Source organism: Bufo bufo, chromosome 6 (assembly GCF_905171765.1).
Source record: "Bufo bufo chromosome 6, aBufBuf1.1, whole genome shotgun sequence".
NCBI lineage: Eukaryota > Metazoa > Chordata > Amphibia > Anura > Bufonidae > Bufo > Bufo bufo.
In genome coordinates this window covers 179374173-179401757 of record NC_053394.1, presented here as the reverse complement: position 1 = coordinate 179401757, position 27585 = coordinate 179374173, and the positions used below count along the sequence as shown (strand labels likewise).

Here is a 27585-nt window from a genome sequence, read left to right as displayed (position 1 = left end):
CTAGGGCCCACCAGTAAAATTTGATTTGGAGGCCCACCGTACGGATACATTCGAATATAATAAATAATTTAACAAGTTTTTTATATGAACATAGGCTGGTTGAGATGCTGTACATTGAATATATGTATATAGTACAGTAAATCTAATGTGTTATGTGCCATTTGTGCAGGGGGTGGGAGACTAGGGGCCCACCTTGCTCAGGGGCCCACCGGGGGATTCCCCTGTACCCCTGGGGCCAGTCCGAGCCTGTGCGCAGTAATACCCACAGGCAGCATGACATCACGCACAGCACACAATTCAAGCACCGCCCCTGACACTGCCCCACAGGTCACATGACTATGACATCATCACAGGTCCTTCAGCCTTTAGAGTGTGATAACTGCATCTGCAGCTATGTTCCTGTCCTCCTACTGGAAACAGGTAATGAAGCCTATGGAAATATAACCAGTTCCTGATCTCCCAGCTGTGGTGCAGGGTTTGGTGCTTTGCTGCTTGGTATGTATTCATTTTTCCCATGTATTTTTCCATATGTTCCTCTGCATATCCACAGCAAGTGTGGGTGCATAATACTGGTGCTCTTCCTGTGAATGGGATGCCCTACGTGCAGCCTATAGGTGTACTTCTTTCATTGTAAATAGCTGAATAGATACAAAAAGACTCTACACATGGGTACAACTAGAGAGATCAGGAGTTTGTTTAATATCAGAGGGAAGTGAAGCCCTATTTACTTCTGCTTTAACCCCTTAAGGACCCCGGGATTTTCCATTTTTGCGTTTTCATTTTTCACTCCCCGCCTTCCCATAGTCCTAACTTTTTTATTTTTCCATTCACATAGCCTTATAGGGGCTTATTTTTTGCAGGACAAGTTGTACTTTTTAATCGCACCATTTACGGTTGCATACCATGTAGTAGGAAGCGTGAAAAAAATTCCAAATGGGGTAGAATTGGGAAAAAATGCAATTCTGATAAAGGTTTTTATATATATATTTTTTTTTACACTGTACATTATGCGGTAAAATTGACCTGTTACCTTCATTCTCCAGGTCAGTACGGTTTACTTTTTGATCACTTTTTTATAAAAATAATTATTGGGTAGTTGAAGTGACAAAAAATGGCAAATTGCCATTTGCCGTATGCCATTAATATTGGTAGATTTTAATAGCATGGGCATTTTCGCACGCGGCGATGCCTATGATGTTTATTATTTTTATTTTAAGGAAAGGGAGGTGATTTGAACTTTTATTTTAATTTATTTTTTACTTTTTTTAAGTCAACTTGTGTATGAATAACTGGCAATCATTAGATTGCCTATTGTGTTCATTGATTTCTATATAGACACCATTGAACACTTCATTTGCACTATACCAAAACAATGCTGCCACCTAGTGGCCTGTATTGGTATAGTCATCTAATAGGCACTGAAGCCAGCCTATTAGATCAATGTAACAGCCAGGTTCCCCCATCTCAGCCGGGGAATGCTGTTACCAGAGCGGAAGTGCGCGACTTCCACTTCCGGACTGCGCAGATGCCGTGGTCACATTTGACCACGGCATCTGAAAGGGAAAATGTATGCGATCAGCCTTATGGCTGATTGCATACATGTGCCGCGGGTCTCTGCTATTTAAAATAGCAGAAACTTGGCAGCTATGGCGCCCGCTGCACATGCGAGCAGGGGCCATGTTTGGGGACTGGACTTCCGCCATACATGTACAGCGGAGGTCCTTAAAGGGTTAAGGCAGTGCTTCTCAATTATTTTCTGTCATGCCCCCCCTAGGAAGAAGAAAACATTTTGCGCCCCCCGCGCGACTGTAAATAGTATCATTTGTCTATAAAATTGTTATAAGTACACCTCTGCATAACACTGTATCCTTATTAACGTATAAGAGAATAAAAAAAGAAAGAAATGTGGATCGGACACACACTTATGGGGGGATCTGTAGATGACGGACACTTATGGGGGGATCTGTGGATGACGGACACTTATGGGGGGATCTGTGGATGACGGACACTTATGGTGGGATCTGTGGATGACGGACACTTATGGGGGGGATCTGTGGCTGGCACTGTTACAGGGGGATCTGTGGCTGGCACTGTTATATATGTGCCATCCACAGACCCCCCACCCCATAACAGTGCCATCCACAGTGCCCCCCCAGCCCATAACAGTGCCATCCACAGACCCCCACCCCTTAACTGTGCCATCCACAGATTCCGTGTGCCCGCCGCCGCCGTTTAAAGTTATTAAACATGCCCCCCTCATTCCTAATAGTACCGTATATCCGAATTTCTTCTGTATAATGCCGACAGGCGGGCCGGGGGGCCGGGCGGCCGGCGCGTCCCGCAGTGACGTCACTTGTCTGCGCGGCCTGCTTCATTCATAAAGCAGGCGGCGCAGGCACGTGACATCACTGAGGGACGCGCCGGCCGCCCGGCCTGCCTGCCGGCATTATACAGAAGAAATTCGGATATACGGTACTATTAGGAGTGAGGGGGGCATGTTTAATAACTTTTAATTCAATAATACATTTTATATTAGTATACCGGAGGGAGCGGTGGGGCGGGGCTATAGTACAGTGACCGCACCGCCCCACCGCTATTGCCGGCCCCCAGCTCCTCCTCCCAGTCCCTCCCCCGGCCCCCGCTCCATACATCGCGTCCAGCGCCTGCGCCGGCCTCTGATCAGACGGGAGATGAGCGCTTCCACAATGGAAGCGCTCATCTCCCTGCCGCATATTACACTGCGAGCTGTCGGCCGCCCCGGCGCCCCTGTTGCTATGGCGCCCTGTGCGGCCGCACAGCCCGCACACCCCAAAGGCCGGCCCTGAACGAGCCCCCCTTTACGGAGCCTGGCGCCCCACTATTTGAGAAGCACTGGGTTAAGGACACCCAGCATCTGGATTTACACCTAGACGAGCTACCTTTACGCTGTAAGTAGCAATGTGTGAGGAGACAGGTGGAAAAAATCCCCTCTGAGACAAAAGATCTGGAGACACGGGCGGTTTCTAGAACTCTCTTTTGGAGAGATTCATGAGGAGAGAGAACCACACGCTGCAAGGCCATAAGGCTGTTACCAGAATGGCCTCTACGCAGCGGTTTTCTTCTGGCCGGTTCTCCGCCAGTCCTCATTAGGCCACCTGCACACGAGAGCAAGTGAACGCACATAAGATCCGAACGAATTTCTATGTGGATTTATGTGCGTTTCTGCAGCATATCTGCACCAAAGTCTGCAGATCTCACCTTTCTATTAAAAAGGGTGAGATCTGCAGCTACATCCACAAACATAATTGACATGCTGTAGATTTGGAAATCCGCAATGCAGGTCAATTTCTGCACGGAAAAAGTCTGCATGACTTTTCCGCAACGTGTGCAGGTGACCTTGTAGTTAAAGTGCATCTGTCAGCAGATTTGTAACTGGCTGACCTATTGCATGTGCGCTTGGCAGCTGAAGGCATCTACGTTGGTCCCATGTTTATATGTGCCTGCTGAGAATAGTGATGTTTTGCTAGATGCAAATGAGCCTCTAGGAGCAACGGGGGCGTTGTCGTTACACCTAAAGGCTCTGCTCTCTCTGCAACTGTCACGCCCTCTGCATTTTGACAGCACCAGGTATGATGACGTTTTCACTGTCTGACCCCGTCAATGTGCAGAGAGCGCAGCACAGAAAGTAGTGCCACTAGGTGTAATGACAACGCCCTCATTGTTCCTGGAGGCTCATTTGCATATATTAAAACTTAACTTTTTTTTAGCAATGTGGGCACATATGAACATGGGACCAGCACAGATGCCTTCAGCTGCCAAGCGCACATGTAACAGCCAGTTTCATAGGTACAAATCTGCTGACAGATGCCCTTTAATGGGATTGAACAGAGGCTTTCATGCTTCCGACAATGTGGGAATGCAGAGAGCTCCTTGCCAGATCGCTAGTGCTAGTCTGTAACTAGCCTAAGTATGGGACAGTCTGAATCCTCTGAAGTCTCAATGCCGTGGCTAAAACAATGGTGAGCTTGGTAAACAGTCGTGGAGTGGAAGTTATACAGAAAGGTAGATGGGCAAACTGATCAGGACTGGTGAAAAACTGCTATTCTGAGAAATTTTCTGTGCTGTTGTTCATACTGGTACCTGCAGGTAAGCATCTGTAAGAACTATTTTGGAAAAGATACTAGGGGTCATTTATTAAGAAGTCTACACCGGTGTTGGGCATAAAAAAGTCACAGGACCCTGTTTTGCTATTTTTGTAATGCCCCTGCGACCAAATTTTGTAGCACAAGTGTTCCTGCGCCATTTTTGCCACTTGGGAGTGGCGGGGGCCGCGCCAGGACCAAGACATCGGCCCCAGCAAATTTACTAACATTTACACCTCGAAACAGATGAAAAAGAGGAGTGAAAACTATACAGTCAGGGGCTGGAGCAGTTTCCACTCCAGGCTCACAGACTGACTAATTTATGACAAGGTTTCCTCCAGCAGCGCAGGTGCTATCAAAGATTGCGATAAAAGCTGGTCTTTGATAAATGACGCCCACTGTCTTTTTTAACAAATGGCTGTGGCAGATCCTATTGCGTCCATTTTGAAGCAGACTCTTTTCATGAATCTGTTTACACAACAAAGATCTTGACATAGTCGCCACTTTCTAACCTGCTTGGGAACTGTAAAACCTGCCAAGTATACTCCCTGTCATCTTTTTTTCAAAGGAACTTCTTCTAATGCATGCTATTGAAGAAATTCTGTCAGAAGGGCTGCAATGTGAGGCTTTTTGGAGGACACAGAAACGAATCTGTCTGGAGGCCAGTGAATGAACTTTAAGGAGTAATTGTCCTTTATAGTGGAATGAACCCAGGTATTAGAAGTAAAACTTCTCTAAAGGTTGTAAAACTCTGCCAACCTGGCACCCTTAGGAAGCAGGGTTGAGCTGGTGTCAGAATTCTTATTTTTTTATACAATCAGCTACCTTATTTGTCACCCCCAATTCCTCATAGATTTTAAGCTCTTACGAGCAGGGCCCTGACTCCTAGTGTTTCAGTTGCATATTAGCCACTTACTTTGGTTTTGTACATGAACCCTATGAATTTGTAAAGCACTGCGGAATATGGTGGCGCTATATAAATACATTTTATTATATTATTATTATTTATTTTTGTTCTTGGCTGAGAAAGAGCAGGAGTCTTCTCTGTCTGGTCTAGAAAATCTGTTTCCTCTATTGGAACCACGAGAAACTAGCTTCCCTCTACACTTCTGAGTGCAGAATCCCTGATTCTTGGTTTATTAGAAAGTCGAGGAAAATAATTTCCTTTATCTTCAATGAGTTCATTTAGTACCAATTTTTAGTTCCTTTACTAAGAGACTAGAAAGATGAAAGGAAGGGCATGGAAATTATGTTTTGAGGCTACATCACTGGACCAGGGTTTGAGAAGACCCCATATGCAGAATTAGATATCATGTTTTTCACAGGTAAAATCACCAGCCAGTTTCTAGGAAGATAGACTCTATCTAGTTCAGCCAGACTGGACATGATCTAAGTGCCAAGCAACACGAACAGTAGCCAGATAGGCTTTAAAAAGGGAAGCAGATAACTGATAGATTCTAAACAAAAGAGAATTCACACTTTTATCCAGTGGATCCTTGAGAAGAGAGGACTCATTAACTTGAAAGACTTTTTTGCTAACTTGGCTACAGGAATGTCGACTTTTTTTACTCCGTAAAAAAAAAGTGTGTTCTTAGTAACAACATCCTTTAAGGATTCATCTGTTTCCACACTTTTAATGGCTTTGATTAATTTGGGAGCTTTGTCTTTGTGAAAAAGAAAAAAAATCTGTCAACGAACCCTGTTCTGAGCCATCAGAAAGAACTGAACATCTGAAGATGAGGAGGAACTTGAGGGAGATTTATGTCTATGCTACTTATAATGCTTCTTCAACTTTTTCTTTTGTGCATGAATGTCATCAAAGGCATAGGGGTGGGCGATATGGCCTAAAATCTATATTGCGATATATTCTATATTTCGGGGGGGGTCAAACTTTATTATTATTATTTTTTTGTAGGTGAATTTTTTTATATATTTTTTTTAATGAATTCTTTATTTTCCAATTTTCAATTTAGAAAGACAGAAGAACATGACATGAACAGGTATAGCCATGAATAATTTACATCCACTGTCATACAACGTTAGGCATAATGATCGAATCATAAACAGACATGGATTAGGCTACTTTCACACTTGCGTTTGGGGTTCCGCTTGTGAGATCCGTTTGAGGGCTCTCACAAGCGGCCCCGAACTGATCCGTTCATCCCCAATGCATAAAGAATGGATAATGATCCGTTCAGAATGCATCAGTTTGGCTCCGTTCCGCCTCCATTCCGCTCTGGAGGCGGACACCAAAACGCAGCTTGCAGCGTTTTGGTGTCCGCCTGGACGTGCGGAGCCAAACGGATCCATCCTGATTTACAATGCAAGTCAATGGGGACGGATCCGTTTGACGTTGACACAATATGGTGCAATTGCAAACGGATCCGTCCCCCATTGACTTTCAATGAAAAGTCAGGAGTCCCTATTAATATACCATCGGATCTGAGTTTTCTCCAATCCGATGGTATATTTTAACTTGAAGCGTCCCCATCACCATGGGAACGCCTCTATGTTAGAATATAGCATTGGATTTGAGTTAGATCGATTCGTGAAAACTCAGATTCGACAGTATATTCTAACACAGAGGCATTCCCATAGTGATAGGGGCGCTTCAAGTTAGAATATACTGAGAACTGTGTACATAACTGCCCCCTGCTGCCTGGCAGCACCCGATCTCTTACAGGGGGCTGTGATCAGCACAATTAACCCCATAGGTGCCGCACCTGAGGGGTTAATTGTGCGTATCCTAGCCCCCTGTAAGAGATCAGGTGCTGCCAGGCAGCAGGGGCCAGACCCCCCTCCCTCCCCAATTTTAAATTCATTGGTGGCCAGTGCGGCCCCCCCTCCCTCCCTCCCCAGTTTTAAATTCATTGGTGGCCAGTGCGGCCCCCCCTCCCTCCCTCCCCAGTATTAAATTCATCGGTGGCCAGTGCGGCCCCCCCTCCCTCCCCAGTATTAAATTCATTGGTGGCCAGTGCGGCCCCCCTCCCTCCCTCCCCTGTATTAAATTCATTGGTGGCCAGTGCGGCCCCCCCTCCCTCCCCTGTATTAAATTCATTGGTGGCCAGTGCGGCCTCCCCTCTCCCCCCCCCCATCATTGGTGGCAGCGGAGAGTTCCGATCGGAGTCCCAGTTTAATCGCTGGGGCTTCGATCGGTTACCATGGCAACCAGGACGCTACTGCAATTTTAGAAGAATTATACTTACCTGCGCTGTCTGTGGCCGGCCGGGCGCTCCTCCTACTGGTAAGTGACAGGTCTGTGCTATAAGCAATGAGCCGCACAGACCTTTCACTTACCAGTAAGAGGAGCGACCGGCCGGCCACAGATAGCGCAGGTAAGTATAATACTTCTAAAATTGCTAAGTAACCATGGCAGCCAGGACTGTAGTAGTGTCCTAGTTGCCATGGTAACTGATCGGAGCCCCAGCGATTAAACTGGGACTCTGAGCGGAACTCTCCGCTGCCACCAATGATGGGGGTTATTTTAATTAGGGGGGGAGGGGAGGCCGCACTGGCCACCAATGAATTTAATACAGGGGAGGGAGGGAGGGGGGGCCGCACTGGCCACCGATGAATTTAATACAGGGGAGGGAGGGGGGCCGCACTGGCCACCAATGAATTTAATACAGGGGAGGGAGGGGGGGCCACACTAGCCACCAATGAATTTTTTTTGAATCAAATAGTTTTTATTAAATCAATAAATGCAGGATATTACAAAAACAATACATTGTCTTTTCTTACTTTATCCACCATGTGGAATCAGTGTACAGCAATATCCGTAGAAATATCAACATACAGTTATATCAAGTATCCAAACATAACAAGTACACTTGTAGAAACAAATATTGAGACAAGGAATTGCATAAGACCTAACAATCTCAGATCCCTCCCCCCCCCCCCACCCTTCCCTACCACCTCCCAACCCTGTAAACTAGTCTTGAACCAACCCGAGCCTATATAACCACATGAGTATGAGATAACCAATCACTCCACAATTTATCAAACTTCTGAGGACACCCTCTCTTCACATACACCCCTTTTTCCAATATCAGCATGTCATGTACCTTCCGTTCAAACTCACCCAGTGTAGGCGGACTTCCCTGGATCCACCTCATAGCCACCAGCTTCCTGGCCACATACAACAACCTCCCCACCGCAACCTTGACCGATTCAGTCCCTCCAATCTCAGACACATATCCCAATACACACACCTTGGGATCTTTTTGAATTTTCAACGTCATTTTACTATTAATCATATTCCTTACATCCTCCCAATAATTACCAATTACTGGACAAGACCACAGCATATGTAACAAATCCGCACCATCTTCCATATACTTTGGACACTTGTCATCAATTCTTACTCCAACCTTTTTTAGGAACACCAGTGTTTTGTACACTCTATGTATGATGAATAGTTGGGACAGTTTGCCCTGTTCACTCAAGGACACCTTGGGGACTCCTTCCAATATTTCATCCCACTTATCCTTAGACATTTCCCCCAAGTCAGCCTCTTATTTCTTCATTCTTGAGAGTGGAAACCCCTCTAAGAATTTATCAAGTAAAAGAGCGTACACCTGTGATATCAGCCCTCTTCCCCCCCCCCCCCCCCCCCCCCCTGTCGGGAGAACAAGCTTATGAATCACCTCCATTTGGGCTATCACACATCCTTTCCGCAGCGTGACCTCAAGGGCATGCCTTATTTGAAGATATTTATAGAACCATCCCCTAGGGATATTGACATCCTGCTGCAGGTTCTGAAATGACTTACAAATCTTATCCTCAATTAATTGGCCAATTCTCGTCACTCCATAAGTTTCCCAGTTCCGAAGTCCTGACATGGCAAAAAATTCAGGCAACAGGTGATTATCTCTGATAGGGGAAAGTTCACTGATTCCACCTACACCTCTTAGCTGCTTCACCTTTGCCCAAACTTTTTTCATAAGTTCAATAAGAGGGAGTTTTTCCCTCCCAGCATGCATACCTGACCCTTCCAGAATTCCCATGAGATCACGACTGCCCAACCAATGCTGCAATATCTGTCAAGTCATATCCGGCACTTGGAGACCAATCCACCCCTTGAAATGCTGACATTGGGAAGCCAAAAAATAAATCCATGCATTAGGAACAGCCAAGTTCCCTTCCGACTTAGGGTACTGCAATGTCTCCAGTTTAATCCTAGCCTGACCATATTTCCAAATAAGATCCCTAAATATAGAGTGAATTTTCTTAAATCTATCCAGGGGGATCCATACGGGAGCATTGTTCAATACATAGAGCAACTGGGGCATCATAACCATTTTTAAGAGGTTCACTCTACCTACCACTGAAAGAAAGAGCCTACACCATGACCTCACCTTTAGCCTAAAAGTAGCCAGCAACGGAAACAAATGAAGGTCCTCAAATTCCGACAATCTAGGTGTTATATACAGTCCCAAGTATTTAAATTTATCCACCCAGGGAACCCGACTATCTACTTGTCTACCTGACAGGGCCTGCCCATCAATTGGCATCAAAGAGGATTTTTGCCAATTTATCTGAAGCCCAGAGAAGCCACCAAATCTGTCAATCAATGCCATGGCCGCATCCAGGGACGCACCAGTATCGCCCATAAAAAGCAGAGTGTCATCAGCGTACATAGCCACTTTGTTGTGCAGCCCACCGTATCTAAATCCCTCAATATTTGTTGATAAGCGGATATACGCCGCAAGCGGCTCTATTGCAAGAGCAAACAATAAGGGCGACAATGGGCATCCCTGTCTGGTGCCCCTGGCAAGGGCGAAACAATCTGACAACCCTCCATTAGCTCTAATTCTCGCCTTAGGACTAGAATACAGGACCTTTACCCACTGAATGAACCGCGCTCCAAATCCCATGATTCTCAAGACCCCCCCACAAGTAGCTCCACTCCACACTATCAAACTCCTTGGCGGCGTCGAGAGCAAGCAAGGCCCTGTCTCCACAATTATCCGCCGGAATATTTAAACTAGCATATAGCCTACGGAGATTAATAGCCGTCGATTTCCCAGGCATAAAACCCGTCTGGTCCGGGTGTACTATGGTCAGAATTACCTTGGACAGCCTGTTCGCCAACACCTTCGCCAGGAGCTTAACATCAGCCGTGAGAAGCGAAATTGGTCTGTAGGAATCCGGTATTTTAGGATCCTTCCCAGGCTTAGGTATAACCACAATTATAGCTTCCTGCATCGAGTGTGGTAGCGAACCTGCCTCCAATGAGTGCTCAAGAACCTTAAGTAACTCAGGAAGTAATATCCCCTGCAGCTTTTTATACACCTCTACTGGGAGGCCATCAGCTCCAGGCGCCTTACCATTTGCCATATCCCCAAGAGCAGCTTCCAGTTCTTCAATTGATATCGGCTCCTCCAGCCTTTCTCTATCCTCCTCTGACAACACCGATAACTGTGCCTCCACTAGGAAATCATTCAGAGCCTCCTCAGAACTAGAGCCGGTGGAAGCATATAGAGATACATAAAAGCTTTTTAGAATATCTAATATTCCTTTCGTGTCCTGGCTACTATTCCCCATGTCATCTCTCAGTTCCTGAATACAAGAGGAGCCTCTCTGGGCCTGTGAAACCACCGACAACAGATGACCCACCTTCTCGCCTTCTTCAAAGGATCTCTGACGATAGAAACTTCTCTTTCTTTCTGCGGCCTGCACTAAATGACACCTCAGCTGCTCCTGAGCTACTGTCGGCGCCTCACTATTAATCAGGGTGGGGGATCTACCAAACTCTCTCTCCGCCTCAGCCACTAGGACATGCGCCTTAACTTCCGCCTCCCTAGACCTAGATTTATGCTTGCTAATTTCTTTCATCAAGACTCCCCTCAGGAATGCTTTCATGGCGTCCCATACCCCCGGTATCGAAGCCGTCCCTGCATTGATATAAAAAAATTCCTTAATCTCCAGAGAGATCCCAGACAGGTCACCCAACACATTCAGCCAATGTGAGTTACATTTCCACAGCCTAGGTCCCTGTCTGAGCACCCCCAGGCACAAGTCAATCTGCACCAGAGAATGGTCAGACAACGACCGAGGATGATAGACAACATCCCTAACCAGTGGCAGCATTATATCATTAACAAGGGCCAAATCAATACGCGATAGCGAATGGTGCGCGCCTGATCTACACGAGAATTCACGCTTATCAGGGTTACGCAGTCTCCATACATCATGTACACCTATTTCACCCATAATATTTCTGAGAGCCGCGCTCCCCGGTAAACCAGCTTCTCCTTCCACCCGACATCTGTCTAATGAGTCATTCAGTGTGCAATTGAAGTCCCCAACCAACAGCCACGGCAACCCAGGGAAGTCCGCCACAAAGTCCATAATCTCTCTTATCAATGGGGAAGCAAACGGTGGAGGCACGTGCACAGACACCAGCACCACCTGTATCCCATCCACCTTACACACAACACACACATATCTACCATTAGTGTCCACACATTCCTGCATATGTTCATACCTAATACTACTATGCACAATCATGCTTACACCTCTAGAGTGAGAGGAATGAGTTGAATGTAACGCATGGATCACCCAATTTTTACTCATCCAGTGTAAATTATCTCCGGTCAGATGCGTTTCCTGAAGGCAACATATAGCCGGCTGAAACCGCCCCAAGTATTGAAAAATACACTGTCTCTTCCGTGCATCTGCCATCCCTCCCACATTCCAGCTTAAAACTCTAATCACCTGTGACATGGTAAAACATCAAACCATACTTGAATCTCACGACCCACTCAGACACCATTTGCTCATAGTTCAAGACCTTATCCCATCCCCCCAACTTTTTCCCTGCCCCCCCCCCCCCCCTCCCTCCCTCTCATAATCAGGTTACTATAACAGGGGATCGCTGTCCCCTTGATATCAACCTCACACATTAAAACAGGGCAATCCGAGAGCAACCTGCCCCCCAACCTACAATAATCATAACAGATTATAACACATTTCCTCAGGTAGAGAATCCTCCCCACATCTGAGAAATACATTTTACTCTCTCAACCACCTACTCCCTCCTCAGGATCTACCATATGGTAGCATTACATAGTACACTCCTTAACTGGTGTAACAATTAAAACAACCCTAGAGTGCAAATGCATATATAAAGTGAACATAAGAAACCATATCTTGTCTTCTTCAAGTGTCCAGGGCTCCACTTCTCAATTGTCGCTCGTGGACGTCCAGCCACTGCGCCGCCTCCTCCGGATCTTCAAAAAATCTGGTGGATCCCAATGCCACCACACGCCGTTTAGCAGGAAACAGCATAGCGTACTGGACTTGTAGACCTCTCAGCCTTTTCTTTATATCCATAAATCTACTTCTCCTCCGTTGCACTTCATTGGAATAATCCGGGAATATGGACACTTTAACCCCATTTAGGACCATCTCATCATTGTCCCTTGATTGCCGCAGGATAGTGTCCCGGTCTTTAAAATGCAGGATCTTCGCCAGTATAGGACGGGGAGGTCTGCCTGGCGGAAGCGGCCGCATGGGGACTCTGTGCGCCCGCTCCACCGCATATAGGGAAGATAGACCTTTATCATGAAACAACTGATGCAACCATTTTTCCACAAACTCTGTGGCATTATCCCCCTCCGTCTTTTCTGGCATTCCCACAATCCGCAAGTTATTCCTTCTGGACCTGTTCTCCAGATCATCTGTTTTGGCATATAAAGCAGCTATGTCCTTAGCAGTTGTTTTTGCCGCCATTTGCAAAGGCTGAATATCATCTTCTATGGTGGACACCCTCTTCTCCAATTCAGAGGTGCGCTCAGAAATCTTGTGCAGGTCGTGCCTAATTATAGACACATCTGACCTTAGGCTGCCGACTTGTACTGTGAGCACTTTCGGGGTGCTGTTGCAGCTGGCCACAGCGGCCATAATATCTTTCAGTGTGGGCTCTTCATTGGCCGCAGCCTTGGGGCCTACTGTATTTTTAGCTGGATGTGCAGGGGTCAATGGCGGCCAATTCACCGCATCCAGGGCCTCACCATCAAGGGATCCGTCCTCCTGTTCAGAGGAGGTATGTGCATCCGTCTCCTTTCCCTCAGCCCAATCACCCACACCGCTATCAGCACGAGCAAACCTGCTCAGTTTTGCAGCCGCACTCTGGCTCATCTTTTGCTGTAAGGCCGTCCCCTCTTCTTCATCGGCGCCATGCTGGCTCACCTCAGGCCTGTCAGACCGCGGCCCTTTGCTGGACTTCCTCGGCATGTCGGAGCTCACCAAGTCACCACCGCACCCTCCGGTCACTTCACTACCACCAGGTAAGGTTGGATCAATAATTCAGGAGTGCTACCACTCGATTAAGCAGGATGCTGGCAGGAGCTACGAGCGGTGCGACTTACTCCATGCGCTCTTAGGCCACGCCCCCCGGCCACCAATGAATTTAATACAGGGGAGGGAGGGGCCGCACTGGCTACCAATGAATTTAAAACTGGCGAGGGAGGGGGGTCTTCTGCCTGGCAGCACCTGATCTCTTACAGGGGGCTATGATACGCACAATTAACCCCTCAGGCAGCAGGGGGCAGTTATGTACACAGTTCTTAGTATATTCTAACTTGAAGCATCCCCATCACCATGGGAACGCCTCTGTGTTAGAATATACTGTCGGATCGAAAACTCAGATCTGAAAAAGCTGTTATGCAGATGGATCCATTCTGAACGGATGCAAGCGTTTGCATTATAGGTGCGGATCCGTCTGTGCAGATACCAGACTGATCCGCACCGAACGCAAGTGTGAAAGTAGCCTTATTGTTGTTGTTATTGTTGTTCAGTTCCCTTCAGACATTATGAGAAAGAGAAATTCAACGGATCTAACTTCCGCTCCAAGATATCGGTGTTGAGTTCATGGAGGGAAATGGAGGGAAACAGAGATAAGAGGCAAGAAAGAAAATATGAGGAGAGGAAAAAATAAAGAAAAGAAAAAGTCAAGGGGGAGCAGGGGTGGGGGGTGGGGGTCTGGTAGATCGACAGGTGATGCTTTTCCTAATTGCTGGTGTGTCTATCAACCAGGGGTCACCTCCGCCAGAGACCTCCAAGGGCTCCACAATTTCAGCATCTTATCATGCGTTCTGTTAATCCACCCAGACATCTCTTCGAACCGACAAATTTGGTTGACCTTAGCTTTCCATTCTGATATGGAAGGAGGATTCGTGTCTAGCCAATGTAGGGGAATTAACATTTTGGCTGCTGCTAGAAGGTGCGATATTAAATTCCATTTGGATGGGACATATTCGGGATGGGGAGGGCCAGGACCACCATCTCTAGTTTAAGCTTGAAATCTGGGGTTGTAAGTTTCTGTATCAACGCTTCTACTTCTCTCCAAAAGGACTTGATTCGAGGGCAGTCCCACCAAATATGCGACAAAGAACCTGTTCCCTCACCACACCTCCAGCACTCTCTTGTAGCAGACAGGCCTCTCTTGAAGAGAAAGTCAGGAGTTCTGTACCATCTTGATAATATTTTGAAATGGTTCTCCTGTAGACGAGTACAGGTAGAGAATCCATGTGAGTTTGCTAGCACCCTTTTGACTTCTGCATCATCCAGAACTTTGTTTAATTCCTTTTCCCATTCTCTGAGATACAGAGGTTTCAGAGGTTCACCCAAGCCTCCCACCAATGGATAGAGTTTCGCCACTTTCCTATAAATAGAAAGTGGTGAGGAGACCAATTTCTCGAAGTCAGTTAGAGACCTTTGGAGGAAGTACTACTCTTTCAACTCTGCGCACACAGCTCTGATATGGGATTTCATGAGTAAAAACCCAGGCGAGTCAACAATTGTATTTGGGAGCGTTCCAAGGATAGAGAGCTCCATGTCTGGAGTAACTTCACTAATTCTAGTCGATGCCAGGTAGGACCACAACTGCGGTTTATCTAGATTGGCTCGATTTAAGAGGTCTGGAATAAGGCTTGCCGGCATCAGGGGAGATGGGATAGGTGCCAAAGTTCTACACATGTCTCTCCATACCTCACCTAGTCCTCTAAGCATAGGATCTATAGTCGTATCCTTATGTATGTTCTTATCTGGAAGCCATAGGCGCTTCTGGAAGTGTTGGCCTGCACTATGTGTACAGATAGCGTGTACGTCTGGTTGTCTTTTAGGGTCCACCAATTCCAGCCATCTATTGAGTTGTATCGCTCTATAATAACTAGAAACATCAGGCAATCCTAAACCCCCCTGCTCCTTACATCTAACCAGGATTTTGTGTGAAATACGAGGCTTCCTACCATTCCATAGGAATTTGGAGAACATGCTCTGTACGTTCGAGAAAAAGGATTTAGGGAGCCATATTGGAACTAATTGCATAATATATACGATTTTGGGCATCACATAGGCTTTTAAAATGTTTTTCCGTCCCATCCATGAGAGATAGGGAAGACTATAAGTTTGAAGCAAACGTCGTATCTCCCCTAGAAGGGAGGTGTAATTGTGCCCGTATAAATCGTTGGTGTCTTTGGGGATTTGGATCCCCAGGTATTTAATTGGCCCTTTAGTCCAATGGAATGGAAGATGAGTGCTTAAGGCAGCTACTTTAGATACTGGTAAGGAGATATTTAAGAGTTCGGATTTAGCGTGTGTAACGGAACGCCTAGCACCCCGACCGGGTACCTCCGTCCATATATGCTCCTAGTGCTTCCAGAGGACTCCAAGCACTCCACTTGACACCGTACGCACTGCAGACCCCACGAACCGCCGCAGCTTGGTTGGGGTCTCACCGTCCTTCACCCATGCTGGACCCAAGACTGGGCTTCAGCTTCCAGTGGGTGAACCTCTCCTACATCCAGAGAGCAGGAACCATGAACAAGCTCTTACAAGAGCTTATACTCAGGGGAGTATTGTGATATAGCAATCCCAAGAGTGTAGTTATCTCATTCCCCAAACATGAGCCAAAACTTAATGAAGGTATAAAAGCAACCGCTTTATTCTAACACACAAGCATTTTATACACATCTTCCAACAAGGCCACCACCCACAGGGTTTTGTAAAAACAGCCAATCACATGCATTTACAGTATTCAAACCTCCCCAGCAATTGTACACAAAATCCTCTTCCCTCTGTCTGTAACGCAATAAACAAAATACAATGAGAATTGTCTGAGACGCAATTAACTAACACAATGAGCATTGTCTGAGACGCAATCCACAAAATACAATTACCAAACGTAATGGACTAACTTGAACCCTGGTCTAATTCGTGGGGGTGAGAGTTCAAGTTAGTCCAAGTCCTTTGTGAACAAATGAGGCCTGGCTGATGAGAGGCCCCATAATCCTGGGGCAAGAGGCTAGTAGCCAGGCCCCTCCAAAACCCAGTGGCGAGGTTGGTTTCGCCACAGCGTGATTTACCTTTTAAAGTCTGAGAGTGAACTATATGTATCTATTTTGTTCACCAAGGGGCCTAGCCCCCTTTCGGGATCTTTTACTAAGAACAATAAGTCATCTGCAAACGCAGTGCATTTTAATTCTCTCTGGCCGTATTTAACTCCCAAAATGTCCGGTGATTGTCTAACTAACTGTAAGAGTGTTTCCACTACCAAAATGAACAGCGAGGGGGACAGGGGGCATCCCTGCCTAGTCCCATTAATGATGTCGAAAGTCAGCGAGAGCGTGCCATTGATTTTTAAACTGGCATGAGGATTATGGTAGAGAGTAAGAATTGCCTGTATGAAGGCGTCTGGAAAGGCAAAGCGTTGTAGAGTCAAATTCATAAACATCCAATTGACCCTATCGAACGCCTTTTCAGCGTCGATGCTAAGTAAAGCTAGGGGGAAGCCTTTTTTATGAGCCATGTGTATAGCGTGAAATATTCTGTGAGTATTGTCTTTCCCCTCACGACCCCGGACGAAGCCTGATTGCTCAGGTCCTATCGGGGCTGGTAAGAGCTTGCTTAATCTGCATGCTAAGACCTTGGCCCAAAGCTTTAAGTCCAGGTTCAGGAGGGAAATCGGACGATAGCTTTCACAGTTTTGGGGGTCTTTTCCCTCTTTAGGGATTAGGGTAACGTGGGATTCCAGTGTCTGCTTGGGTAAGAAGTCACCTTGTAGTAAGGCATTGCAGACTTCTGTAAACCTGGGGACTAGGATATCCTGAAACTTTTTATAGTATAGCAAGGACAGACCGTCTGGTCCTGGGCTCTTGCCTGGTGGAAAGCTTTTAAGAATGCTTGTTACTTCTTCCGCTGTAATTGGTCTAGTGAGGTATGTGGAATCCTCAGGTGTAATGACCGGGATGTGAAGAGAGCCCAAAAAGTCCCTAATGTGCTGCTCTTTTTTGGAGTTCCCTATCACTCGTATCTTTCTGATGGAGATTGTATAGTGCTGAGTAGAATTCTTTAAAAGCTCTAGCTATCTCTGGGGTTTCCTGTGTTAGGCTGCCATCAGGTTGCTTTATAGAGGAGATGTAGGTTATATTCTTAGCCTTCTTAAGCAGAGAGGACATCAGTTTTCCCCCCTTGTCGCCATGGGCGTATACTTTGTGTTGAAAGTTCAACATCTTTCTTATCACTCTTTGATTGAGAAGGTCACGAAGTTGTAACCTAAGCTCTGTCAAAGTTTTTTGGTGTTCCATTCGTAGGGAAGCCTTATGCAAATTTTCTACTGTTGCTATCTTCTCTAAGAGTGTGTCTACAGCTTTTTGTCGTTCTTTCTTAACCTTAGTGCCCAGAGAGATAAAACAACCTCTGACAAACGCTTTATGAGCCTCCCAGATAATGGGTTGTGAGCTGTGTGCAGAGGAGTTGATCGCAAAGTACTCTATCAATTGGGTCCTAACCTGGTCCAGATGAAGTTGATTGAGAAGTAGAGATTCATTTAATTTCCAGCTACATTCTCTTTTTGGTAGAGAGGCTAGGGTAAAGGTCCCCGAACATGGTGCATGGTCCGACACGGTGATAGTTCCGATCTCAGCTGACCTAAAAGAGGAGAGAAGAGGTGCAGAAGGCAAAACGTGGTCTAATCGCTGATACGATCCATGTGGGACGGAGTAGAAGGAGAAGTCTTTGACTGTGGGGTGGAGGCTATGCCATACATCTATTAAGTGTAACTCATGGAGTTTCTTGTTGAGTTTGCTGAGGAGTTTTTGGGATATATGGGACTTAGCTGAGGATGAGTCCACAGCTGGGTCCAGCACTAAATTCAGGTCAGCACCTAGGATTATGTGTTCCTCGGCAAAAAGCTTGAGGGTGTCTAGGGCTTGCAGGAGCCAATGAACAGGAGATTTATTAGGAACATAAAAATTTGCTAGAGTGAATTTGCTGTTTGCTATTAAGCCCTTGACTAGTAGGAGCCTACCTTCCGCATCTGAATGTTGTTTCAGAAAGGTAAATGGGACTGATGATGAATTGCTATGGCGACCCCTTTAGAGGCAGACATTGGCTGAACACTGTGGTACCAGAGTGGATATGGGCGCTTCAGTAGTCTTGGCATTTTCTTCTGGCGGAGGTGAGTTTCCTGGAGGAATACAATATGCGAACCCAGCTTTTTAAGAGCAAGCATAACTTGACTCCGTTTCTGAGGCGAGTTGAGACCTTTCACATTAAATGTAGAGATCACTATGTCAGTCATCTTAGGTGAGCAATATTACCTAGTTTCGTGTTAAAGAAACCTTCTGTGAACTCATCTGAAGGGTAGGTGCAAGGATTAAAGGGACAGTGACAGGCCCAAAAAGCATATTTAGGTATATATATGACAGTACAGGTCTTATAAAGTGTATTAGAATCATCTAAGTATCCCCCCTGTCCACCTTATAAATACAGTAATCTGAAGTTTTATAACCTGCTTGAATCGTCTTCAATCTGCCCAAGGGGCGGTGTTTCATCTCCACTTGCGCCCAGCCAGCCTCGCCACAACTGCCGTTTGAAGCGCCGCCCAGCTCATCAATATTCACTTCGCTGGGCGGCTACTAGTGTCCCCGTCCATCTTCAGCGCATGCGCCCGACACCCTCACTGGCCGGGATCGCATCGCGCCTGCGCCCAGTCTGATTCTCAGAGGCTGCCTCTCAAGTGTCCCTTTAAGCGGAATACAAATAGGGAAGAGAATCAGAGGGGGGAGGGGGGGAGAGAGAAAAAGAGAACAAGAAAAACCAATAGAAATAGAGAGAATAATGTAGTTAACCAGTTACTGGATATTAGGCCAGTAAAAAGAGTCTGTCACATAAGGAGTTAACCGTAGTGTGAGTGGGTGAAACACAAGAAAAACTTTTAGCCTGGTCGCGTCATCCAGACATCACAGCTAGTAATGTTAAAGTTATTCTTTGGTGACCTGTATACTTCAATTATCGTCTATACCTATACCTTAGGTGAAAATGTAGGTAAGTAGTTAGAAGGGGGGGAGGGGTTAAGGCTTAGCAGGTATAGATCTAACTGTCAGGTGGGAATGTGTTAAATACATTAATTATAACATATATTATCAAGTAAGCATACATTCCTGACATAAACTTTCAGGTAGGAAGGTGTTGAATGTATTAAACTGAGACATACTAGCATCTGAGAGTCACAGATGTAAGCCTCCAGGAAAAAGTAAGACCCAGTAAGCACACATCTGATTCTCTAGACCAGTGGTGGCGAACCTATGGCACGGGTGCCAGAGGTGGCACTCAGAGCCCTCCCTGTGGGCACCCACATCTTGGAATAAGTCTGTGGTGTACCAATATGCCATAGACTTTCCTGCCATTCATCAACGCAGGGCGCACTATGAACAGCGCAGGCAGCGCACTGAATGTAGGCAGGGTATTATAGCTAAATGATAAAGTACATGGAAGATACACTATACTGGACTGTAGTATTCAGGGTGAATTACCGTGTCGGCACTTTGTGATAAATTAGTGGGTTTTGGGTTGCAGTTTGGGCACTCGGTCTCTAAAAGGTTTGCCATCACTGCTCTAGACATAAGTGTATCGGGTACATTAACCAAATATGTGTTATGGAACAGACATCACAGATACAGACTTCAGGCAGAAAAATGCTGATAGCTTTGAGCGGAAACGCACCAGAGCCCGAATATCACATATATGAGCCTTCATGTAAGAAGGCGCTGAGTGCATTTAAACGGTAGCATGCTGATGTTTAAACACCACATATATGTATCTTCAGTAAGGTGTTGAGTTCCTTGAACAGAAACGCATTGTTATTCAAATATCAAACTAACAAGCTGTTAGATAGGAAGGTACTGAGCACATTATAGACTCGTTGTAACTTGAACATTAACAAGGTGCACAGAAAAAACTAATTGAGAAATGATGGTGAACTTGGGCCCCTTGGATGTATGATGACTCAGCTTCAAGTCACCAAATATGTAGGGGGATAATGGCTAGGTCAGCCCACAGTGATATAAATGCAATAATGCAAGGACTGTCCCAGTGAAAGTATCCCCATCAGGGTCCACCCATGTCCTCAATAATACTGAACCAGATTACAGCGTGGTATGTCCTCATGTTGGAGGGTCTGCAGCTCCTATTTGGTGTTTAGTTGTCTTGCTGGCCTTGGCACGTTGGACCCTTCTCCATGATTCTATTTGTGGGAGAACTGGGAGTGCTGCCGGGCAGGCCACAGGTAGCCAAGAAGGGATATCAATGGGCTGAATACCAATGCGCTCCCACGCCCCATCTGGGTCCTCTGGAGTGTGTATGGCAATGCGTCTTCCATTCTTCAGTACTGACAGTCCAAAGGGATACATCCAGGTATATGGGATCTTTTGAGCCCGTAGTGCAGGGGTGGCCAACCTTACAGACACAAAGAGCCAGAAAAAAAAATCTTATGACTGCCAGGAGCCACAAGCTATCCGTTTACACAAATATGCGTGCACACGACAGTATTACTGCAATTGAGTTATCAAACATGCTCAGATGACCGCCCATGCTCAGATGACCGCCCATGCTCAGATGACCGCCTTATGCTCAGATGACCGCCCATGCTCAGATGACACCCCTTATGCACAGATGACATCCTTATGCACAGATGACCGCCCCATGCTCAGATGACCGCCTTATGCTCAGATGACCGCCTTATGCTCAGATGACCGCCTTATGCTCAGATGACACCCCATGCACAGATGACACCCTTATGCACAGATGATATCCTTATGCACAGATATGCACAGATGACATCCTTATGCACAGATGACATCCTTATGCACAGATGACATCCTTATGCACAGATGACATCCTTATGCACAGATGACCGCCCATGCACAGATGACCGCCCATGCACAGATGACTGCCCTATGCTCAGATGACGCCCCATGCTCAGATGACGCCCCATGCTCAGATGACGCCCCATGCTCAGATGACGCCCCATGCTCAGATGACCGCCCCATTCTCAGATGACCGCCCCATTCTCAGATGACCGCCCCATTCTCAGATGACCGCCTTATTATCAGATGACCGCCCCATGCTCAGATGACGCCCCATGCTCAGATGACGCCCCATGCTCAGATGACGCCCCATGCTCAGATGACGCCCCATGCTCAGATGACGCCCCATGCTCAGATGACGCCCCATGCTCAGATGACGCACCATGCTCAGATGACGCCCCATGCTCAGATGATCGCTTTATGCTCAGATGACCGCCCCATGCTCAGATGACCGCCTTATTATCAGATGACGCCCCATGCTCAGATGACCGCCTTATTATCAGATGACGCCCCATGCTCAGATGACGCCCCATGCTCAGATGACCGCCTTATTATCAGATGACGCCCCATGCTCAGATGACGCCCCATGCTCAGATGACGCCCCATGCTCAGATGACCGCCCCATTCTCAGATGACCGCCCCATGCTCAGATGACGCCCCATGCTCAGATGACCGCCCCATTCTCAGATGACCGCCCCATTCTCAGATGACCGCCCCATGCTCAGATGACCGCCTTATTATCAGATGACCGCCTTATTATCAGATGACCGCCTTATTATCAGATGACCGCCTTATTATCAGATGACCGCCTTATTATCAGATGACCGCCCCATGCTCAGATGACGCCCCATGCTCAGATGACGCCCCATGCTCAGATGACGCCCCATGCTCAGATGACGCCCCATGCTCAGATGACGCCCCATGCTCAGATGACGCCCCATGCTCAGATGACGCCCCATGCTCAGATGACGCCCCATGCTCAGATGACGCCCCATGCTCAGATGACCGCCCCATGCTCAGATGACTGCCTTATTATCAGATGACCGCCCCATGCTCATATGACACCCCATGCTCAGATGACCGCCTTATTATCAGATGACCGCCTTATTATCAGATGACGCCCCATGCTCAGATGACCGCCCCATGCTCAGATGACCGCCCCATGCTCAGATGACCGCCCCATGCTCAGATGACGCCCCATGCTCAGATGACCGCCTTATTATCAGATGACCGCCCCATGCTCAGATGACACCCCATGCTCAGATGCTCAGGGGTGATTTGACATAGGGGAGATGTGAGCATGGGGTGTCTGATTTTTTGTGTCTTATGTGAGCACTGGGAGGCTTATTTTGTGGGTCTGATGTGGATTTGGGGGTCTTATCTGAGCTCATACTACCCCCATGTCAGATAAGACCCCCAGATCAGTACTTTAATAAAATAAAACTGTGTAGGAGGCTTATCCTACCTCTGCTGCCGCTGCTCTGAAGACTGTGGCGACCTCTCCATAGTGACCTGACGTGCACAGCGTCAGGTCAGAGCGCGGGCCTGCATGTATTAAGGGGGGGGGGGGGGTGCACTGCGCCACCAATGACAACCTTTAATACAGATACAGGGGGCGGGTGCCGGCAGAATCACATAGCCGACACCTGGCCTCTATGCTGCGTTCCCCGGCACTTAACCTCTCAGGTGCGGGCTATATGATTCTGCAGCCAGAACCCTCCTCCTGTATTTGAATAAATGAGTGAGTTAACATCATTGGTGGCAGTGGAAACAGCCCCTCCCCTCCTCTTCCCCTCTGCAATATCATTGGTGGCAGCGGCAGCAGCACAGGGAGGAGGAAGGGACTGCTTTCTTCTTCCTTCTCCCCTGTGCTGCAAATATTATGAAAACCTGCGACATCCCTGGCCCGCTCCCCTGCGAGCCGCATATGTAGAGGAGACCGCGCTCCTCTGAGAGCCGCAAGTGAAGGTCCGAGGAGCCGCGGGTTGGCCACCCCTGCCGTAGTGCATCTAGCAGGGGTTTCAATATGTGCCTTTTTGCTAGCGTTGAGGGCGCTATGTCCTGATATAGGGCAATATCTGTACCTCCGTACGAAATCCGGCCTCTAGTACGTGCCGTCTCCATGACACGCGCTGTGTCTATGAATGATAGTAGGCCGCAGACCACATCTCTCGGCCTCTCGTTTGGCTTCGGCTGGGGTCTCAAGCCGGGGCGTACATAAAAATCACTGGGCCCCATAGCAGGAATCTAAATTGGGCCCCCATTCCCCTTTTATAGCCCCTCCTTTTGTTCCATGAACTATTCTTGCTGCTGCGTTTTATAATTTATGTCACCAGGGCCGGATTGGGATTACAAAACAGCCCTGGCACACAAAAGAGGTATAATAGATGCAGTCTGTACAGGTATATAGTATATTCCCTAGTGTTCTGATATGTGAGGTACAGGGTATAATATATGCAGTGTGTACAGGTATATAGTATATACAGCAGTGTACTGATATGTGAGGTACGGGGTATAATCTATGCAGTGTATACAGTATATACAGTAGTGCAGGGGCGTCGTTAGGTCAAAACATTCGGGGCTTGAGCCCCGGATGTTTTGACAAGTGCCCCGAATGTATTGCTGTCACTGGCAGGGCCGGCCGGCGCTCTGACTCTCCTGCGCTACACCGACCCCGCCGCTCACTCCATATATTTAACTCAAAAAAACTGTATGTGTAATACTAATCCTCCTGCCCTGCCTGCAGACTTAATTTTTAACTTGAAAAATCATCTGCAGCCGCTCATCTCACTAGATTCTTACAGCTCCGATAACAGCAGGCCGTGCGGGCGGCGCTCACTCACTGACGTCAGGCGCCTGCTCTTCCCACTAGGCGGCGCAGGCGTGACGTCAGTGAGTGAGCGCCGCCCGCACTGCCTGGAGCTGACTAGCTGAGAGAGAGCCTGTGAGTAAGACTAGAATGAGCAAAAGTTTAATTTGCACTTGCAGGATACGGATTACTAGGATTACAGTTTAAAATGTTAATAATGTACAGTTGTACACTCCTGTGAGCGGAGGGGGGGATCTGTGGATGGCACAGTTATGGGAGGGGGATCTGTGGATGTCACTGTTATGCGGAGGGGGATCTGTGGATAGCACTGTTATGCGGAGGGGGATCTGTGGATAGCACTGTTATGGGGAAGGGGATCTGTGGATGGCACTGTTATGGGGAGGGGGATCTGTGGATGGCACAGTTATGGGGAGGGGGATCTGTGGATGGCACAGTTATGGCGAGTGGGATCTGTGGATGGCACTGTTATGGGGAGGGGGATCTGTGGATGGCACAGTTATGGGGAGGGGGATCTGTGGATGGTACAGTTATGGGAGGGGGATCTGTGGATGGCACTGTTATGGGAGGGGGATCTGTGGATGGAACTGTTATGGGAGGGGGATCTGTGAATGGCACAGTTATGCGGAGGGGGATCTGTGGATGGCACAGTTATGGGGAGGGGGATCTGTGGATGGCACAGTTATGGGAGGGGGATCTGTGGATAGCACTGTTATGGGGAGGGGGATCTGTGGATGGCACTGTTATGGCGAGGGGGATCTGTGGATGGCACAGTTATGGGAGGGGGACCTGTGGATGGCACTGTTATGGGGAGGGGGATCTGTGGATGTCACTGTTATGGGGAGGGGGATCTGTGGATGTCACTGTTATGGGGAGGGGGATCTGTGGATGTCACTGTTATGGGGAGGGGGATCTGTGGATGGCACAGTTATGGGGAGGGGGATCTGTGGATGGCACAGTTATGGCGAGTGGGATCTGTGGATGGCACTGTTATGGGGAGGGGGATCTGTGGATGGCACTGTTATGGGGAGGGGGATCTGTGGATGGCACAGTTATGGGGAGGGGGATCTGTGGATGGTACAGTTATGGGAGGGGGATCTGTGGATGGCACTGTTATGGGAGGGGGATCTGTGGATGGAACTGTTATGGGGAGGGGGATCTGTGGATGGCACAGTTATGGGAGGGGGATCTGTGGATAGCACTGTTATGGGGAGGGGGATCTGTGGATGGCACTGTTATGGCGAGGGGGATCTGTGGATGGCACAGTTATGGGAGGGGGATCTGTGGATGGTACAGTTATGGGAGGGGGATCTGTGGATGGCACTGTTATGGGAGGGGGATCTGTGGATGGCACAGTTATGGGGAGGGGGATCTGTGGATGGCACAGTTATGGGAGGGGGATCTGTGGATAGCACTGTTATGGGGAGGGGGATCTGTGGATGGCACTGTTATGGCGAGGGGGATCTGTGGATGGCACAGTTATGGGAGGGGGATCTGTGGATGGCACAGTTATGGGAGGGGGATCTGTGGATGGCACTGTTATGGGGAGGGGGATCTGTGGATGTCACTGTTATGGGGAGGGGGATCTGTGGATGTCACTGTTATGGGGAGGGGGATCTGTGGATGGCACTGTTATGGGGAGGGGGATCTGTGGATGGCACTGTTATGGGGAGGGGGATCTGTGGATGGCACTGTTATGGGGAGGGGGATCTGTGGATGGCACTGTTATGGGGAGGGGGATCTGTGGATGGCACTGTTATGGGAGGGGGATCTGTGGATGGCACTGTTATGGGAAGGGGGATCTGTGGATGGCACTGTTATGGGGAGGGGGATCTGTGGATGGCACTGTTATGGATGATCTGTGGGGTTGCCCAGACAGCTAGGCCCTTCACTGTAGTTATTAACCCCATTCAGCAGTCCGCCATTCACTGAAGGGGGGATTGCTGAAAGGGGTTAATAACTACTGTGAAGGCCCCCCCAGTGGCGATGAGGGCGTGGCTTCATGGGATGGGGGCGTGGCTTCACGTGGGCTCGTGCCCCGGATGTCTTCAGACCCTAGCAACGCCCCTGCAGTAGTGTAATATGTGAGGTACGAGTACGAGGTATAATAGATGCAGTGTGTACAGGTATATAGTAAATACAGCAGTGTATTGACACCTCGTACCTCACATATCAGTACACCGCTGTATATACTATATATCTGTACACACTGCATCTATTATACCTTGTACCTCACATATCAGTGCACTGCGGTATATACTATATATCTGTACATATTGCATGTATAATACTGTGTAATATATGCAGTGTGTGTGTGTGTGTATATGTGTGTGTGTGTGTGTGTGTGTGTGTGTATATATACAGGGAGTGCAGAATTATTAGGCAAGTTGTATTTTTGAGGATTAATTTTATTATTGAACAACAACCATGTTCTCAATGAACCCAAAAAACTCATTAATATCAAAGCTGAATATTTTTGGAAGTAGTTTTTAGTTTGTTTTTAGTTTTAGCTATTTTAGGGGGATATCTGTGTGTGCAGGTGACTATTACTGTGCATAATTATTAGGCAACTTAACAAAAAACAAATATATACCCATTTCAATTATTTATTTTTACCAGTGAAACCAATATAACATCTCAACATTCACAAATATACATTTCTGACATTCAAAAACAAAACAAAAACAAATCAGTGACCAATATAGCCACCTTTCTTTGCAAGGACACTCAAAAGCCTGCCATCCATGGATTCTGTCAGTGTTTTGATCTGTTCACCATCAACATTGCGTGCAGCAGCAACCACAGCCTCCCAGACACTGTTCAGAGAGGTGTACTGTTTTGCCTCCTTGTAAATCTCACATTTGATGATGGACCACAGGTTCTCAATGGGGTTCAGATCAGGTGAACAAGGAGGCCATGTCATTAGATTTTCTTCTTTTATACCCTTTCTTGCCAGCCACGCTGTGGAGTACTTGGACGCGTGTGATGGAGCATTGTCCTGCATGGAAATCATGTTTTTCTTGAAGGATGCAGACTTCTTCCTGTACCACTGCTTGAAGAAGGTGTCTTCCAGAAACTGGCAGTAGGACTGGGAGTTGAGCTTGACTCCATCCTCAACCCGAAAAGGCCCCACAAGCTCATCTTTGATGATACCAGCCCAAACCAGTACTCCACCTCCACCTTGCTGGCGTCTGAGTCGGACTGGAGCTCTCTGCCCTTTACCAATCCAGCCACGGGCCCATCCATCTGGCCCATCAAGACTCACTCTCATTTCATCAGTCCATAAAACATTAGAAAAATCAGTCTTGAGATATTTCTTGGCCCAGTCTTGACGTTTCAGCTTGTGTGTCTTGTTCAGTGGTGGTCGTCTTTCAGCCTTTCTTACCTTGGCCATGTCTCTGAGTATTGCACACCTTGTGCTTTTAGGCACTCCAGTGATGTTGCAGCTCTGAAATATGGCCAAACTGGTGCCAAGTGGCATCTT

The 27585-nt window shown here is 47.4% G+C and overlaps 1 protein-coding gene across 2 annotated transcripts in view; it reads left to right on the top strand.

Annotated features, from left to right (window-relative positions):
* Positions 1–350: 350 nt before the first annotated feature.
* Positions 351–27585, top strand: part of LOC121004700 (zinc finger protein OZF-like) — a 53783-nt gene continuing 26548 nt past the window's right edge. For both annotated transcript variants that reach the window (XM_040437006.1, XM_040437005.1), the window contains exon 1: positions 351–495. The gene's annotated coding sequence lies outside the window, so the exon portion shown is untranslated. The remainder of the gene's footprint in view (positions 496–27585) is intronic.